The following is a 19,394-nucleotide window of genomic DNA, read 5'->3' on the forward strand; positions in this document are numbered from 1 at the left end:
CAAACGATTTGGATTAGCAAATGGGGCCTCCGGAGACTGCCACATAGTTTTAGCACAATCTAGTTAGATGCTAGAAGATCAATTTCTAACAGGACAGGATTCTATCTAGCTAACTGACAAGTTCACGTTCAGCAGCACCACTATCCTATCCAAAGTCATAAGAAAAGCATTGGTGGAAACACAATGATTTACTGTGACTAAATTTTGCAGACTTAAAAAAAACAGTAAAAAACTCGGGACACTGAACATGATTTCGAATGTGCTACGTTTGTGCTGAATTTCAGATTGGTGAATGTTTTCCAAACAAATTCTCTCATCTCCATCATTGACCGCTCTTGCAAGAGATTTAGCTGCTCCCTGTCAACAGAGTAGCAGTTTCTCTTCCTGTTTACAGGGGGAGACTACTGGTGTCACACTCATTAACAGCAGGTTCTCTGCTGCCTACTTGGGGGAAGTTGGCTTCCAATCAGAAGGACACCAGTAATTCTCTCTTAGAAATAGAATAGAAAGAGAAATTGCTGCTCTGTTGACAAGAAGTAGCTGAATCTCTGGCAGGACCGGTCAGTGACAGGCGGCGGATACAAGAGGTAGGTAGTTGCCTCTGTTAGCAACTACATACTTTTTTTTTGTAAGTACCGGATATACCCTCTAAAAAAAAAAACCTTAAGATACGTGCGTACAATTTTTTTCCAAAAAAAAAAGAGAAAAACCTGTCAAGTTTTTCAGAAATTTGGTGATTTGGAGGAGGATTCTGAGACTTTCTGTCCAATTTCTGCTCCAAATGTTTCTTGAAAAACTCTGTGTGCACAGAGCTCAAAGGAGGAGCATTTCATTAAAGCAGTTTTCTCTGGAAAACGTCACCATATTTGAACAAAGCTTAAAAAAGATCACACTGCATCTTACCTCTAAAAATGGAGGATTTTTTTTAAAATCAGCTTTGGTTACTCTCCTGCGACACTTTCTCGGCTGGCACAGCGAAACCAAATGTGTGTACGATCCCAGCCCTGGCCGTGGCCCCTCAGTAGACCTCAATAGGAACTCTTTATAGTAGCGCAGAGACCCTTGCTCTGCAGTTCCCGTTGCAGAGAGAAGTGAGAGTATTACCAGGGAATCTGTATGAATCAGACTCAAGTCACGAGGAACGTGGTTTGTCCGCAGATGGTTACACTTAGAGTTCAGGCGGGAAAAGAAAAAAATCCTCCAAATTCCTAGTAAGGAGCAAAAATAAGGAGCAGGACTCAGATGATCGACTCTCCTTGGATAACCTGAGCAAACACATGACAAGCGGACAAAGGGGTCAATTCTTGTCAGCTGTTTGGTACTTTAGGTTGACTGTTTTTCTCTTTTCTCTCTTTTTTTTACAGTTGGATGTGTTTTACAGTTGGATGTCCATGTATAAGCCTTGATTACTGCTTGCAAATGTGGCTGCTTAGACAGAATGGCAGAAGAGAGGTGAAGGAAATATAAACATGCTACCCAATAACGCACTCCCGTACACTAATGTGCCAAGTACTCCATGCCCATAGCAGTGCCCAACATTTGCTCACAAAACATGGCACCCACGGTTTGTGACCACCATGAATTACTTTTGCATGGTGGCCCTTACATCCAATGTCACTATTAGCCACTATATGTTGGTGTTAATAGATCAAATTCACACTTACGACATTATTTTGGAGTACTTTTTTTTATCCCTAGGCCTAATAACCAATCAGGACTAGTGATTAAAGAAATGCCCAACTACTTAGAAGCCAAGGGCAATAACAACTGTGGCATCCAAGGGGTTAAGTGCTTAGGATTAGTGATGCGCGAGTATACCCGTTGTTTGGGTTTCCCAGAGCACGCTCGGGTTACCTCCGAGTATTTGTCAGTGCTTGGAGATTAAGTTTTTGTTGACGCAGCTGCATGATTTACGGCTTCTTGCCAGCCTGAGTACATGTGGGGGTTGCCTGGTTGCTAGGGAATCCGCACATGTATTCAGACTGTCTAGCAGCCATAAATCATGCAGCTGAGTCAACAAAAACTAAATCTCCGAACACTAACAAATACTCGGAGATCACCCGTGCTTGCTCGGGAAAACCCGAGCAACAAGTATACTCGCTCATCACTACTTAGGATCAGAGGTAGCAAATCACAGCTTGTCACCAGCTACCGATGGCACAAGCTCAGCTGTTTTTTCTAGTGACATAAATGTACATCATATCACTGTATGTGAGGCAGTAAAGCCCGCACCCAGGGGCGTAACTACCGCGGTCGCAGCGGTCGCAGCTGCGACGGGGCCCAGACTACTTAGGGGCCCCATGGACAGGAGTGAAGGAGAATGAAATGACCCATGATTGATGATGATCCACCATTTGTGAGTGACCCGCAGCAGGGAGCCGTCACCGCTCTCTAATTATACTTACCTACTCCCTCACTGCCAGAGGACGCTGATGACAGAGCCGCACGGGAACGAGGAGCGGTAAATATCGCGCAGCGCTGTGTACTCACCTACTCCCGGCACGGTCCCTGGACGTCCCTGCTTCTTCCAGCGCTGCAGATTCTTCCTGCACTGAGCGGTCACATGGTCCCGCTCATTACAGAAATGAATATGCGGCTCCATCTCCCATAGGGGTGGAGCCGCATATTCATTTCTGTATTGAACGGTAACTGTGACCGCTCAATACAGGAAGAATCTGCAGCGCTGGAAGAAGCAGGGACGTCCAGGGACCGTGCCGGGAGTAGGTGAGTATACAGCGCTGCGCAGCGCTGCGCGATATTTACCGCTCCTCGTTCCGGTGCGGCTCTGTCATCAGCGTCCTCTGGCAGTGACGCTCAGGTCAGAGGGCGCGGTGACGTAGTCAGTGCGCGCCCTCTGCTGAACGTCAGTGCTGAAGACGGAGCCGCACGAGGAGCAGCCAGGTAAATATTGAAAGTGCCGGGGGTCCTGAGCGAAGAGAGGTGAGTATGTCATGTCCCACGACTTGGGAAATCATTCAATGTTTGCATTGCTTGTGTTCTATCCTTCTTTCTAGGCAGAAGTTTGCTTTTCCCTGTATTTTGTCCCAACTCTCTCACTGTAGTCCTGTGATGTATGTTTGTTCACGCCCTTATTCTCCATTTTGTCATCATCCCCATATCTGTATGCATCCTATTACATGTCCTCTGTTGAATATTCCTTTTTACCTGCTACTTTCATCATAATACAAGAATTTCGGTTAAAGCAATCCTCTTTTCCTGGAGTCTTCTTACATGAGATCGTGGCTGAGTTAAGCTATCTGATAAATCGGTATGAACGTGAGTACAGGTCAATACGGAAGCGCCCAAAAGAAAGGCCTATCCAGGCACCACTGCGTTCTACATATCCATGAGTCAGAATAGTAAAAAGGAATATCCTGCCTTCAGAGACAGTAACTCAAGGTCTGTGCTGAACCTCAGTGGAAAAGGACATTTCCCAGATACACAGTAACCCAGTTCCCAGCCAGGCCCCAGCGTGCATAGAAGCACACACTGCAGATAAACAGTGAGAAGTATAACCCTCATCATCCACTCTTCCTGCCTGCAAGCAAATCATGTCTGAAGCGAGGTATACAATGTCCCTACCAGACTTACAAACACAGGAAAGAGACCTAGATCCCCATCCACCAGCTAGTGAAAGAGGAAAACGTACAGTTAAACCTACATGGAAAGTCATGGAGAATTTAGAGACTGAAAAATGTGTTGTATATAGTGATGTGTCTTCACTATGGGAGAAAGTGCTGAGTCACATAGACACTGTATCAAGGCCTGCTTCTCATGAGTTACCACTTGAGGGAGCCCTAGAACAATTATGCACAGCATACCAAAGGTATATGGAGAAGACTGACCAATACATTACTCTCCTGAAGAAACTGAATCTGCCAGAGACTTTAAAAGAATTGCAAAGTTTCCAGCAGCTTAATTCTGAAAGGGACTGCACCGTACGTGACATTAAAACCAAGATAGAGGCTAAAATTGCACGGACACCAGATGCATCATCTCGCTCATCCAAATCGTCTAAGCACTCAAAACGCTCATCTAGGTCAAGTTCATCAAAATATTCCACTCTCAGCCAGCAGCTTATAAGGGCACGTGCTAAGGTAGAAACGTCTAAGATACAAGCAGCCTTTGCGCAAAGGAGAGCAGATATGGACGCAGCCACAGCACAAAAGAGAGCAGAAATGGATGCAGCCACAGCACAAAAGAGAGCAGAAATGGATGCAGCCACAGCACAAAAGAGAGCAGAAATGGATGCGGATGCAGCACGCAAGGAAGCTCTGGAGAAGGAATGTGAGCACGCAACAGCCATGGCGGAGTTAAGGATCCTGGAGCGAGCTATCAGTGGGAGTCAAAGAGACAGCATCAGTTTGTGTGAAGTGGAGGTGGAGGACCCTATTGAACGCACAAGAGACTACGTGCTAAGCCAAAATGGCGAACCGCAGATCATCACTAACACTTCTGGTGGCGTTCATGCTTCTCCAGGACACCAGGATGCCGATCCACTTACAGAACCCTACACTCAAGGTCAGTACAATGCTCCCAAACTTGAACTTCCTTCGTATTCCAGTATGCGCCAAGACCCTGCATCTCATCAAACTCCACAGGCTATTATCTACACGCAACCCAATATACCGGCAGGTCATTATACTCTTGACAACCGCACAGTGCCAGCTCCGCATGTAGCAGAGACTATACCCACCAAACCGGTTGCTGGACTAAATGCATATGCCACTCCATACTTACCCACGTTTCAAGTCCAAGACGTCTCCACTCCTATGTACAACACCGCTCAGCCCACATTCGTGCATCCTAAGTCAGAAAGAACAGACATGTCCGACTTCGCAAGGTACATGATTCGCCGCGAACTTACTAAAACCGGTCTCACAAGGTTTGACGACCAACCTGAAAATTACAGAGGTTGGAAAAATGCCTTTAGAACCGTAACTAGTGACCTCGGCATCACTGCTGCCGAAGAGCTGGACCTGCTAATCAGATGGCTAGGACCACAATCCACCGAGCGTGTCAAGAGACTCAGGTCTGTACATATCAGTAATCCAACGGCTGGTCTCATGGCTGCATGGGAAAGACTAGAGAAAAACTTTGGCAGTCCAGAAGCCATAGAGGACGCACTGTTCAAGCGATTACAGAGTTTTCCAAAGATATCAAGCAAGGACAGTTCAAAGTTCCTAGAGCTCAGTGACTTGCTGTTAGAGCTCCAGCTGGCCAAGGCAGACACCCACCTACCTGGCCTCAGCTACCTGGACACTGCTCGTGGAGTAAATCCCATTATCTCCAAGCTACCGTACAACGTGCAAGAAAGGTGGACTACACTAGGGTCAAAATACAAGAAAGACCATCAAGTGTCATTTCCTCCATTCTCCTACTTCTGTGAGTTTATAAAAGACGTGGCAGAGCGCAAGAACGACCCAAGCTTTTCTTACCAAGAATCCAGTGGCCCAGCTTCACCTCCTTCTAAATACGTGAGCGCACGCTCGAATGATAGAAACCGCAGGGGTCCAGTGTCAGTGAAGAAGACGGATATTCTTCCCTTACCAACATCACCCCCAGACAAGAGTAACAAAGGTGAAAAGATAGAGAACCCAAATCGTGAGTGTCCCATCCACAAGAAGCCACATCCCTTAAAAAAGTGCATCGGCTTCAGGAAGAAACCGCTCCAAGAACGCAAGGAGCTTCTAAAGAAGTTCGGGGTATGCTACAGATGTTGTGCTTCTACCGAACACCTTGCTAAAGACTGTAAAACTACAATTAAGTGCATGGAGTGTGACAGTGAGGACCACGTACAAGCACTCCACCCATTCCGTCCTGACTCTACACTTACTCCTTCCCCCACCACGAGCCATGGCGGGGAGGACGCAGCTCAAACTGCAAGCCATACCACAATATCTTCTTCATGCACAGAAGTCTGCGGAGAAGACCTCTGGGACAAGTCCTGTGCGAAGATTTGCCTGGTGAACGTATATCCCAACGGTCACCCAGAGAAAGCCGTGAAGGTGTACGTCCTTCTGGATGATCAGAGCAACCGATCACTTGCAAGGTCAGAACTCTTTGATATGTTTAACTTAAAGGGAAATGCCTACCCTTACACCTTAGGTACCTGCAGTGGTGTTACAGAGGTTTATGGGAGAAGGGCCAGTGGTCTTACAGCGACATCTCTCGAGAACACCGTCGAGATACCGTTACCTACACTGGTCGAGTGCAACCAGATTCCATCCAATCGAGAAGAGATCCCAACGCCAGAGGCTGCTCTTCATCACCAACATCTCAAGGGGATAGCAAACAAGATACCAGCCCTCAACAACAGTGCAGATATCCTGATTCTGCTAGGCAGAGACATCCTCCGGCTGCACAAGGTGCGTCAGCAAATTAATGGACCACACGATGCACCATTTGCCCAACGCTTAGATCTAGGCTGGGTAATCATAGGCAATGTTTGCATACACAAGATGAAGAGACCTAACAACATCTCCTCTTACAAGACACACATTTTGTCAAATGGTCGCAGCACCCATTTCCAACCATGCCCACATCACTACTGGGTGAAAGAGAAAGTGAGCAACACCAAGTGGCAACAGGAATCCTTCAACAACATGAACACACTCCAGTCCTGGGAAGAAAACCTCGGGTCATCAGTGTTCGATTCCACAAGTAATGACAACAAGTTGGCACCCACAAGGGAAGATAAAGAATTTATAAAGGTTATGGATAAAGAATTTGTTCAAGACGACTCCAACAGTTGGGTAGCTCCTTTACCCTTTCGTTTCCCAAGAGTGAGGTTGCCGAACAACCTGCAGCAAGCAACTGCAAGGTTCTCATCCTTAAAGCGTACCCTAAAGAGGAAACCAGAGATGGAGAAGCATTTCATTGACTTTATGCAGAACATCTTTGACAGAAATCATGCTGAACCTGCGCCACCACTGAGGGAGGGAGAAGAATGTTGGTATCTTCCATCCTTTGGTGTCTATCACCCTCGCAAGCCTAATCAGATCAGAGTGGTGTTTGACTCCAGTGCTCAGTTTGAAGGCCTCTCTCTCAATAACCTGCTCCTAACTGGGCCCAACCTGAACAACAGCCTCCTTGGAGTATTGATCCGCTTCAGACAAGAACCTGTTGCCATAATGGCCGACATTCAGCAGATGTTTCATTGCTTCATTGTGAAAGAAGACAACAGAAACTATCTTAGGTTCCTATGGCACAAGGACAACAACGTCAACAATCAGGTCATAGACTACCGGATGAAGGTCCATGTCTTCGGCAACAGTCCCTCACCTGCTGTGGCGATCTATGGACTGAGACGGACAGCCCAGGAAGGTGAGAGAGAGTACGGTTCCGATGCTCGGCAATTTGTAGAGAAGAACTTCTACGTGGACGATGGGCTCAAGTCCTTGCCCACAAGCGAAGATGCAATTGACCTACTCTCCAGAACACAGGAAATGCTATCCACATCAAACCTCAGACTCCACAAGATTATCTCTAACAGTCAAGAGGTAATGAACGCGTTTCCATCTGAGGACCATGCCACAAACCTAAAGGACCTCAACTTGGGTTCCGATGTTCCTCCAACACAGCGCAGCCTTGGTCTACTGTGGGATATCAAACGGGACACCTTCACTTTCCAAGTGTCACCCTATGACAAACCCTTTACCAAACGAGGAGTCCTATCTGTCATAAATAGCATCTATGATCCTCTCGGGTTTGTAGCACCCATCACTATTCAAGGCAAGATACTGTTAAGACAGCTTACGGCCGAGAACACGGATTGGGACACCCCGCTCCCAACTCAGAAACAGCAAAGGTGGGAGGCGTGGAAGAAGTCTCCGAAGTTCTTAGAGCAACTCCAAGTCCCACGTTGTTATTCTCCAAGATCACCTTTGACTGCAATCAGAAGAGAAGTCCATATTTTCTCTGACGCATCTACAGAAGCCATAGCCGCAGTAGCTTATCTGATGACCTTAGGAACTAACAAGGTACACTGTGGTTTCATCCTGGGTAAAGCCAAATTAACTCCAAAGCCTGCACACTCTGTACCCAGACTCGAGCTTTGCGCTGCGGTATTGGCAGTAGAAATTGCTGAAGTTGTACAAGACGTAATGAACGCGTTTCCATCTGAGGACCACGCCACAAACCTAAAGGACCTCAACTTGGGTTCTGATGTTTCTCCAGCCACACTTCTCACACAGAAGATTGGAGCTGCTACAGTTCCGCCTGGGAACTTCGATAATAAGGACATTTACAGACGTCAGTGGAGGCAAGTACAACACCTGGCTAACGTGTTTTGGCATCGATGGAAGACCAAATATTTACACTTGCTTCAAAACCGTCACAAATGGCAGACGCCCAGTCCCAATCTCCAAGAAGGAGACCTTGTTCACTTAAAGGACAAAGAGGCTCATCGTAATGACTGGCCAATGGGACTTATCACCAAAGTCCTACCCAGTGAGGACGGAAAGACTCGTAAGGTAGAAGTTAAGGTGACAAAAGGGGGCTCTACCCGAACCTTCTTCCGCCCGGTCACTGAACTCGTGCTGCTTCTACGAAAGGAGGACATCACATGAACTGAACATGCTCCTGGACGTTGTTCACGGCGGGGAGCATTCCTCCTCATTCCCCAGTTTATTGAATGTTGACATTTTCCATTGGATTGAACCTTTAACATTCCCATTGGATTCTGGGTTGGTGGAAGAGTTTGCATGTTTGCGGCTTCCCCAATCTGAAGATGGGTTTTATATACTTGAACTTATCTTTCGGTGTGATCTACGGGTCAACAACAACAAGTTGGACTTAAAAATCTTTTATGTTTTATTATTGCATGCATGTTTTCTTCCTCTTGTTTTTTCAGGTTCGAACGACTTCGAAGAATTACGGACATCGTGAAATCCAAGGATTTCAGACGGGGAGTGTCATGTCCCACGACTTGGGAAATCATTCAATGTTTGCATTGCTTGTGTTCTATCCTTCTTTCTAGGCAGAAGTTTGCTTTTCCCTGTATTTTGTCCCAACTCTCTCACTGTAGTCCTGTGATGTATGTTTGTTCACGCCCTTATTCTCCATTTTGTCATCATCCCCATATCTGTATGCATCCTATTACATGTCCTCTGTTGAATATTCCTTTTTACCTGCTACTTTCATCATAATACAAGAATTTCGGTTAAAGCAATCCTCTTTTCCTGGAGTCTTCTTACATGAGATCGTGGCTGAGTTAAGCTATCTGATAAATCGGTATGAACGTGAGTACAGGTCAATACGGAAGCGCCCAAAAGAAAGGCCTATCCAGGCACCACTGCGTTCTACATATCCATGAGTCAGAATAGAGTATGTGATTTATTTTTTTTATGGCAGCAAAAGCATAAGGGGCAAGTGACTGTACGGAGCATTTTATGGGGCCATAACGCTTGTGCAGCGCCAGCACTATAAGGGGCAGTGACTGTGCGGAGCATCTTATGGGGCCATAACGATTGTGCAGCACTATAAGGGGCAGTGGCTGTGCGGAGCATCTTATGGGGCCATAACTCTTGTGCAGCGCCAGCACTATAAGGGGCAAGTGACTGCGGAGCATCTTATGGGGCCATAACAATTGTGCAGCATTATAAGGGGCAGTGGCTGTACGGAGCATTTTATGGGGCCATAACACTTGTGCAGCGCCAGCACTATAAGGGGCAGTGGCTGTGCGGAGCATCTTATGGGGCCATAACAATTGTGCAGCATTATAAGGGGCAGTGGCTGTACGGAGCATTTTATGGGGCCATAACACTTGTGCAGCGCCAGCACTATAAGGGGCAGTGGCTGTGCGGAGCATCTTATGGGGCCATAACAATTGTGCAGCACTATATGGGGCAAGTAGCTGTGCGGAGCATCTTATGGGGCCATAACAATTGTGCAGCACTATATGGGGCAAGTGACTGTACGGAGCATCTTATGGGGCCATAACACTTGTGCAGCACTATAAGGGGCAGTGGCTGTGCGGAGCATCTTATGGGGCCATAACACTTGTGCAGCACTATAAGGGGCAGTGACTGTGCGGAGCATCTTATGGGGCCATAACAATTGTGCAGCACTATATGGGGCAGTGGCTGTGCGGAGCATCTTATGGGGCCATAACTCTTGTGCAGCGCCAGCACTATAAGAGGCAAGTGACTGCGGAGCATCTTATGGGGCCATAACAATTGTGCAGCATTATAAGGGGCAGTGGCTGTACGGAGCATTTTATGGGGCCATAACACTTGTGCAGCGCCAGCACTATAAGGGGCAGTGGCTGTGCGGAGCATCTTATGGGGCCATAACAATTGTGCACCATAATAAGGGGCAGTGGCTGTACGGAGCATTTTATGGGGCCATAACACTTGTGCAGCGCCAGCACTATAAGGGGCAGTGGCTGTGCGGAGCATCTTATGGGGCCATAACAATTGTGCAGCACTATATGGGGCAAGTAGCTGTGCGGAGCATCTTATGGGGCCATAACAATTGTGCAGCACTATATGGGGCAAGTGACTGTACGGAGCATCTTATGGGGCCATAACGCTTGTGCAGCACTATAAGGGGCAGTGGCTGTGCGGAGCATCTTATGGGGCCATAACACTTGTGCAGCACTATAAGGGGCAGTGGCTGTGCGGAGCATCTTATGGGGCCATAACACTTGTGCAGCACTATAAGGGGCAGTGACTGTGCGGAGCATCTTATGGGGCCATAACAATTGTGCAGCACTATAAGGGGCAGTGGCTGTGCGGAGCATCTTATGGGGCCATAACGCTTGTGCAGCACTATAAGGGGCAAGTGGCTGTGCGGAGCATCTTATGGGGCCATAACGCTTGTGCAGCACTATAAGGGGCAAGTGGCTGTGCGGAGCATCTTATGGGGCCATAATGAACGGTGCAGAGCATTATATATGGCACAGCTTTCTATGGAGCATCTATGGGGCAATAATGAACGGTGCAGAGCATTATATATGGCACAGCTTTCTATGGAGTATCTATGGGGCCATAATGAACGGTGCAGAGCATTATATATGGCACAGCTTTCTATGGAGTATCTATGGGGCCATAATGAATGGTGCAGAGCATTATATATGGCACAGCTTTCTATGGAGCATCTATGGGGCCATAATGAACGGTGCAGAGCATTATATATGGGGCAGCTTTATATGGAGCATCTATGGGGCAATAATCAACGGTATGGAGCACTATGAGGGGGGCTGCGTTGTATTCTATGGGGGTTACCTTGAGTTGTATGGCAGGGCTGCGGGGGGGCCCCATTTGGAAGTTCGCACCGGGGCCCATAACTTTGTAGTTACGCCACTGCCCGCACCATACACCTACACAAATTATGTGTTTATATGTATGGTGCAAGGGCATTAAGGGGTTAACTGTGTTTTATTACACATCTTACTGTAGTAATCTCATACTTTTATGATTGTTTTATATGCCTCATGTGATACGTTTATTTAGAGGCGTAGCTGGGAGTTCAGCTCAGGGAGGCAAAACATCTGAGTGGGCCCCTTAACAGGTAACCCTAATTACAACTATGATGGCGCACCCTATAGGGTATATGGAAACCGCAACAGTTGGCCACAGTATGATGGCCCACAGCTACCCTTATACACAGCATAATGGGTCCACAGCTCTCCCATACACAGCACTAATGCCTCAACAGCTCTCCTACACACAGTATAATGGGCCTACAGGTCCCCAATACACAGTATGATGGCCCACAGCCTCCCTATACACAATATAATGGACCCACTGTTCCCCCAAAAACAGTACTAATGCCCCCACAGCTCTTCTACACATACTGTATTATGGGCCCACTGCTCCCCTATACACAATATGATGCTCCACAGACTCGCTATACACAGAATAATGGACCCACAGCTCCGCTGTATACAGTATTAATGCCTCCACAGCTCTTCTATACACAGTATAATGGGCCCACAGCTCCCCTATACACAGTATGATGCCCCCACAGCTCCCCTATATACAGTACAATGGCACCACAACTCCCTATGTACAGTATGATGCCCCCACTGCCCCTCTATATACAGTACAATACCATCACAACTCCCTATGCACAGTATGATGCCCTCACAGCTCCCCTATATACTGTATGATGCCCCACAGTACCCTGTGCACACTATGATGCTCCCCTATGCACAGTAAAATTCCCACAGCTCACGTAAACACAGTATGATGCTGTGAGGGACGATGGAGACTCCATTTTGGATTTATGAATTCAGGCCCCATAGATTCAGGAGATCTCCCTCCACTCCTGAAATGTGGCCACCACCCTTGGGAAAAGCACACAGATTCCCACCAGAGCAGGACGTTTGCCAAATGGACAGTTAATTAGAGGCCACGTGTTAATGAAGGCACAGAGGGGCAGAGCCTGGACCCCCTGCTGTCTTTTGTGCAAGGCAGCCAACATCAAAGCAAACTCTAGACCGAACATCACCAACACCTAGAGAGATGAATCATGAGAGTACCATGAAAGCTAGACCAAGCGTCACCGATATCTAGAGATGAATTATGAGCGTACCGTGCATCTCAGGGTTATGTCCGATATACCACCAGAACCCTGGGAGCCCCCTGCATGCACCCCCGCATCTCACATCTCTCTAGCTGTCCTGGATTCTGAGCTTTTTAGACTGGCTCTCCAGAACCACCTAGCCGACTGAGTTTGGCCTCTCTGTATTCGTCTAGCCCCAGCGAACCTGTTGAGATGTCAGTCGCCCCATTTAGACCTCCCACTGAGGCGGTGGCAAATATGGGAGGGGGCGAGCTAATGGTTAAAAGCTGGCTACACACTTTCAGCCCGGTCTTTGTTCTGCCTTGGAAGCCATGTCATGTTACGTGTGGAGACGGCCCAGGAACTAAGAAAATACCTGTGGACTCAGCGCTTCCCTGGGGCCCACATGCTATAAGACATGGTAACTTGACACCTACAGCTAACTGCTATTCCCAACCTGTACCCTACTTTTATCTGTACTTCTGGCTGTATTCTCTGTATATATTTGTAGATTCTAGTGCGCCTTTCGGAAATTAAAACATTAATTAATTTTGGGCTGCTCTTTTATCTCGACATCCAATTTCCCACATCCGTGAGTTCGGCTAGTACTTTTACGCTACGTGGGGTTGGTTTCTGACCCGATGTAAGCTTGTTAATGGACCGGGCTTATATCTAACGAGGAACTGGTGGCAGCATACCGATCTGGTGTTATTGGGGGATCCTGGCAGTGACGGATCGGAGGTTTATATATATATTCTCGGCCTGGGACTGGTGATATATTTACCACCCTCACTGCAGAGTGCCCCGATATTCAGTACGTGACAGGGCAATCTCTATGGTGACTAATTATCCTAGGTGCAGTACCCTTACTGACCTGAGAGTAAGGGGGAGCTGGTGAGCTGCGACTGTGTAAGCTCCGTCACAGATTGGTGACGGCGGGGTGATATCCGTATCTCCCCGGTCCTCTCATGTGTGTGTTTTCGTTGCAGATGCCCCCACAGCTCCCCTATACACAGTAAGATGCCCTCAAAACACCGCTCTACACAGTATGATTCCTCACACCGTGGGGGCATCATACTGTGTATAGTGGAGCTGGAGCGTACACAGGAGGTTTGAATCTGTGGTATACATATGAGACAGCGGTAGTGCAGGGAGATTATGACTCTCCACTCTACCGCAGAGCTTAACTGATACAGTTAAAAGGTGGTGGTAGCTCTGGGTAGGCAAGAGGCCCAGGCTGACCTACCATTTCTACCCCCCTTTTCCCAGTAGCTGCACCGTTCTCTGCAAATGATAGGTTGACTGCTGTCCTCTATGGGGTCAACTTACAGACATTATGTTTTGTGGTAGATTGGCTCACTCGGCTGCACACAGAGTTAAACACAGGAGCGCTGTTTCTTTAGATCATACACTGGTTTATTAAATGTACTGCATAACCCAGTACAGAGTTAGAAAAATAAACAGGGAAATGGGAAAACAAAATATAACAAATGGCACATTCGATGTTGCAGCAGGGTTCTGCCCTCTCAGGAAACAAACACAAAGTTCAGCTCTATAACATGAGGACAGCTCTGGAGATCTCATCTTTAGAGACACCGAACTTTGAATGAGCCAGAAGGCTGCGTATTTACTTTCTGAACTCCATCTTGGGGTGGAGATATGGTGAACAGCCTCCCTCATGCCCTCCAGCTAAACCTAGCCCTTAACATGGTCAATTAACCCGTCTCAGCACTTTGTGTGCTGGAGCATTTTCCTAGGTTCATATCACTGAAGCAAATAATCTCAGTGACACATATCTCCCCTTCAGTACTTTGCCAGTGACTTTCTCACAGTTAATATAGTCAGATTTTTATATTGATGCAACATCGTATATACATGAATGATCTACTTAACAAATGTAAATACAAATCCCCAAAGCAACCTGTCTAACTCAGGATCAGTCATGTAATATGTGGACACAGTGACTGCACCAGCAGAATAGTGAGTGCAGCTCTGGGGCATAATACAGGATGTAACTCAGGATCAGAAATGTAATGTATATACAAAGTAGCTTCACTGGCAAAATAGTGAGTGCAGCTCCTCGGTATAATATAGGATGTAACTCAGGATCAGTAATGTAATGTATGTACACAGTGACTGCACCAGCAGAATAGTGAGTGCAGCTCTGGAGTATAATACAGGATGTGAGCTCAGGATCAGTAATGCAATGTATGTACACAGTGACTGTACCAGCAGAATAGTGAGTGCAGCTCTGGAGTATAATACACGATGTAACTCAGGATCAGTAATGTAATGAATGTTCATAGTGACTGCGCCAGCAGAATAGTGAGTGCAGCTTTGGGGTATAATACAGGATGTAACTCAGAATCCCTAATGTACTGTTTGTACACAGTGACTGCACCAGCAGAATATTGAATGCAGCTCTGGAGTACAATACAGGATGTAACTCAGGATCAGTACAGGACCAGTAATTTATTGTATGTACACATAGACTCCACAGGCAGAATAGTGAATGCAGCTCTGGAATACAATACAGGATGTCTCAGGATCAGTACAGGATCTGTAATGTAATGTATGTACACAGTGACTGCTCCAGCAGGATAGTGAGTGCAGCTCAGCTGCTGCTCATTGTGCTATTTGTGGGTGCGGTCGCTGCTGATCCTGCTGTGTGCTCCTGAGCTCCTGAGAACCACCACCTCTCCACCCGGGGACCTGCTCTCTCTCTTACCCAGGGAGAGAGTGGGTTTCCTGGGATGAGTGAAGGAGCCAAGTCCCAGGCTTCTGCTTCCTGGACCAGGCTGGCGGGGGGCAGAAGGAACCAGCTACCAGCCTGCACATCAGAGGATTCGGGGGTGAGACGCTCCACCAGGAGTCGCAGCAATGTGGCTCCTACTCCCCCCAGGTCTGCAGAGACCCAGAGAAGCCGCAAGGCTTCCATGGAGGAGAAACCTGCTAGCGTGCAAGATGGCGGTCCTTCCGGAGGAAAGCTGAGTGCTCACGGAGGTGAGGCCGACCTCACTGAGGAGGGTTGGGCGCTGCAGAGACCCTGGGAGTCTGTGTCCACCTATGCCTCCCGGGTCATGAGCCACCTCCGTGAGTATGAAGAGGCGAGTAAGACACTGAGAAGGCTCTGGGTGGAGCTGCGCTGCACAAGCGCAAAAGCTGCAGGCGCCTCCAGACCCAGGAAGACGCAATTCCAGGTGGAGGTAAAGAGGCTGAAGCTTAAAATTAATGACCTGGAGGTAAGAAAAGCATTTATTCAAGAAAAAAGTGGACCATTTAACGAAAAATTTCAAAATGAAGACCGATTCAGAGAAATGGCTGATAACAGAGAGCAAAGGCAGATGGGGCTGCTGCCTGGGAGCCAGGTGGATGATGATGATGAGGAGAAGGAGGATGACCAGCAGAAAGCCCCACCTGGCAGCCAGCTTTGTCACTCACAGGCCACGTGCGGCGAGCTCCCTGCTGGACAGGCGACAATGTCATCTCGTCGCAGGTCTGCTGGCTCTGGGGAGGACAGTGACATCGGCCAGGGAGGGGCGTTAATGGCAGAGATCAAGCTCCTGGAGTCCCCAGTGTGCCTTCAGAACTTCCATCTTGGTGATGATTTACCAGAGGAAGCACCTGGGGGCCAGAAGAAAAAGGTAAAGAAGATCAAACCTAAGCTACAGGAAGCGGTAAGCTATGTATATGCCCCCCTCCCTGTACCCCCTGAGTCGGCTGCAGGGTCAGCTCGCTGTATAAGCCCCGTTGCCCAGCCCAGCCCGGGTTCTGCTGTGGATCCGGTGCAAAGGCACGGGGAGATTACAAAGTACGGTAGTGAGGCGCAGAGCTCCGTCTCTGCTTGTAGTAGCGGGGATGTAGCAGCAGGTGCATCAGCCGAGAGGCTGGACAGTGAGGGCGGCCCGGCGGTGGGCAAAAGGTCAGGCCACGATACTGTGGTGCGCTCCTCAGTGGGAGGGGGGAGCGGCCCGGTGTCAGGGGCAGTTCCGGTAGCCTCAGTGCCCCTGAATGCTGTTGCCGCTGATCACTTATTTGAGAAGTGGCGGCAGTGTGATGGGGTTGCTGGGGCTGGGAGTTCCGGTACTCCCACCAAAGTCCTGTTCTGTGTTGGCGCCGCAGGTCAACAAGATGCTGATATAAAGGATCAGCGGCGCCCCACAGCGGCGAAAGATCAGCGGCGCCTGGTATCAACAGTAAAGCAGCGGAAAATATCATCTGATGATGCGGAGGGCACACGTAAGACCAGGGGTGAGGTCGCCTCCAGTTCTGTGGAGGAGACTCAGCCCCTTGTGCCTGATGATGCGGAGGTCAAAATGTCACCCCCTGTTGTCACTGGTCCAGCAGGAGTGAATGTGGTGGTGGGTATGGATGAGGAAAATTCTTTGTCTAGTGGTGTGGTTGCTGGTTTGGTACAGGGTGAGGGGGTTATGGAGGTGGGTAATAGTGATGCTGTTGGTGTGGATGTGGTCACTGGTTCGGTTGCCCCCCCAGTGGTGGCAGCACCTGTCAGGAGTTTTGCCGCTGTCACCTCCGGGGGAAATAGGGAATCCTCCTCGTCTCCGGGCTCTGGGGACGGCATGTTGTAATGGCGTCTCCTGGAGGCTCTAAAGAAGGGAGAGAGATCACTAATGGTAGAGGGTCGAGAGGTTGATCTATCCTTCTGGATAGAGAGGCATGGCCTCGGGGCCTTCCGAGAGCAAAGAGGGGGGGGATACAGTGTGGTCCCTCCCAACAGCTGGGCCGGGTAGTGTGCGTAGGAATGTGGTCCGTCTTCGGGGGAGAGGCAGTGATGCGTGTCCTCCAAGGTCTAAAGTTGTGGAGCTCCTGCTGAAGATGGGCTTCAAAGCGATTGACATCTATGCCTTGATACATCCCTATTCCACACCTGAGTTTGATGTCAGCTTTGTTCGGCCTGAGGGGCTTGAGCTCTTCTGGTCGAACTATGAGTTGGCAAAAAATGAGCCTGGCTGGCGAGACTTTGCCGTTCAGGTGGTGTCTCACCAAAACCAAGTCAAGAAAGTGACTGTGATGACTTGTAACGAATCGCTTTCTTGTTATGACATCATGACGTGGCTTGGCCGGTATGGAGAGGTGGTAGAAATGCCAAAGAAAAACCGTGATGAGTTTGGTATCTGGTCAGGGGCCTGGATGTTTATGGTAAAACTTAAGCGTTCAGGTGGTACGGTTGCCCATATACCATCATCTGCCTTCCTCGGTAGGGATCGTATCCTGGTCTTCTACCAGGGGCAACCGAAGCTCTGTCACAAGTGCGGCGACCCCACACACTTCAGCACAAACTGCACTGTGCAGAAGTGTGCATTGTGTGGGGATATTGGCCATCTTGCTGCATCTTGTGTGGAGATTAGGTGCCACCTGTGTGGTGAGTTAGGTCACCCATTCAGCCGTTGTCCTTGCTCCTTAGCTAACGCAGTCGTGTCCCCGGTGGGAGAAAGCTGTGAGGCTGATTCTGCTGGGGAAGGGACTAGCAGGGGTGAGGGAGCTGAGGGGCCAAGGAAGAAAAGCAGTAAAAAGACGCCTGCCCAGCTAAGGCGTCTAGACAAGCGCAGACAGGATAGGGAGCCGGGCGAGCCTCGGGCTACTGTGGCGGCCCCTGTCGTGGACGCCAGTCTTGCTGCTGAGGCCCCAAGGGATGATGAGTTGGATGAGGAGGTCAGGAGGATCCACAGGGAGGAAAGTGCCACTGCCTCAGAGTCCTCCCATTATGAAAGTATGGATGAGGATAATAGGCAGTGGCTAGAGGACAAGCGTAAGCTCGGCACCAAAAAGAAGAGAAAGAAGGGAGATAAAAAAAATCTTCTCCCGCTCTGACCAAGGTACCTAAGGAAGGAAAAACCGACTCCTCTCTGGTTGGTCTTTCTAACCGGTTCCAAGCCCTTGAAAACATCTCTTCCTCTGAGGAGGAAGCTGAGGGTGAGGTTCTGGCTTCGGTGGGGCTCACAGGGGACGCCGAGTCTCCTTCTTCTGGGAATGTAAGATCCTTGGAGGGAGGGACTGGCCCAGAGTCCGGAGACAAGGACGATAAAAATAAAAAACGTGGGAATGGATACCTCATTGTCATTAAAGAGGGGGAAGGATTCCTCCTCTGAGGCAGAGGATAAGGGAAGTGGGAAAAAGAAAGCCATCTAACTCAATCACCAATGAGGGCGGAACCCACTCCGTTGACGCTGGCGTCCATTAATGTCACCAGCATAAAGTCAAATACAGCTAGATTTGCGGACATTGATTTTCTCAGCCAGGTTGAAGCTGACATTTTCTTTTTGCAAGAGACCAGGCTGCCAAACATGGCAGATAAGTTTAAAGCTAAGAGGGAGTGGAGACTCGGGCCCTCCTATTGGTCTCTTGCGGCCGAGCCGTATAGCGGAGTGGCGGTCCTTTTTACCGCACCGGTGGAATGCCGACGGGTTGTTGAGTTAGAAATGGGGAGGTGCCTGATCTTAGATGTTCTCATGAAGGGACAAGAGCTCCGGCTCATCAACATCTATGGTCCCCAATCTAAGTGGGACCGGAAGTGTCTCTTTATGAGGATCAAGCCCTACCATTTTACAAGTCGGCAGGTTGTCTTTGGAGGGGACTTCAATGCTGTCACGAGGCCCTGAGATAGAGGAGGTTCCAGAGACAAGCTGACTTATGATAGCGTCGCCCTTAATAGTATAGCTAGTGAGGCTCGCCTGGTGGATGTCCACATTCGGCACACCCCAGGCCACGAGGGGTTCACTTATCATAGAGGTAACTGTAGGTCCAGAATAGATAGGTTTTATTTGAAGGAGGAAGCTGTCTCTTCAGCACTGTCTGTTGTTGAGGTGGAGTTCTCCGACCACTGTTTAATTTTGCTTTCTCTGAATGTTACAGAGACCCCCCGG

The 19,394-nt window shown here is 48.7% G+C and overlaps 1 protein-coding gene across 2 annotated transcripts in view; it reads right to left on the reverse strand.

The window, feature by feature from the left end:
• LOC143769333 (cathepsin K-like) overlaps positions 1-19,394 on the reverse strand; it is a 71,130-nt gene that overhangs the window by 43,559 nt on the left and 8,177 nt on the right. The window contains exon 1 of one of the 2 annotated variants that reach the window (XM_077257826.1): positions 904-1,043. The exons of the other annotated variant lie outside the window; for it this stretch is intronic. The gene's annotated coding sequence lies outside the window, so the exon portion shown is untranslated. Of the gene's footprint in view, positions 1-903; positions 1,044-19,394 lie in introns of those variants that run through there. 2 annotated transcript variants of the gene reach the window in all.

Source organism: Ranitomeya variabilis, chromosome 1 (assembly GCF_051348905.1).
Source record: "Ranitomeya variabilis isolate aRanVar5 chromosome 1, aRanVar5.hap1, whole genome shotgun sequence".
Taxonomy (NCBI): domain Eukaryota; kingdom Metazoa; phylum Chordata; class Amphibia; order Anura; family Dendrobatidae; genus Ranitomeya; species Ranitomeya variabilis.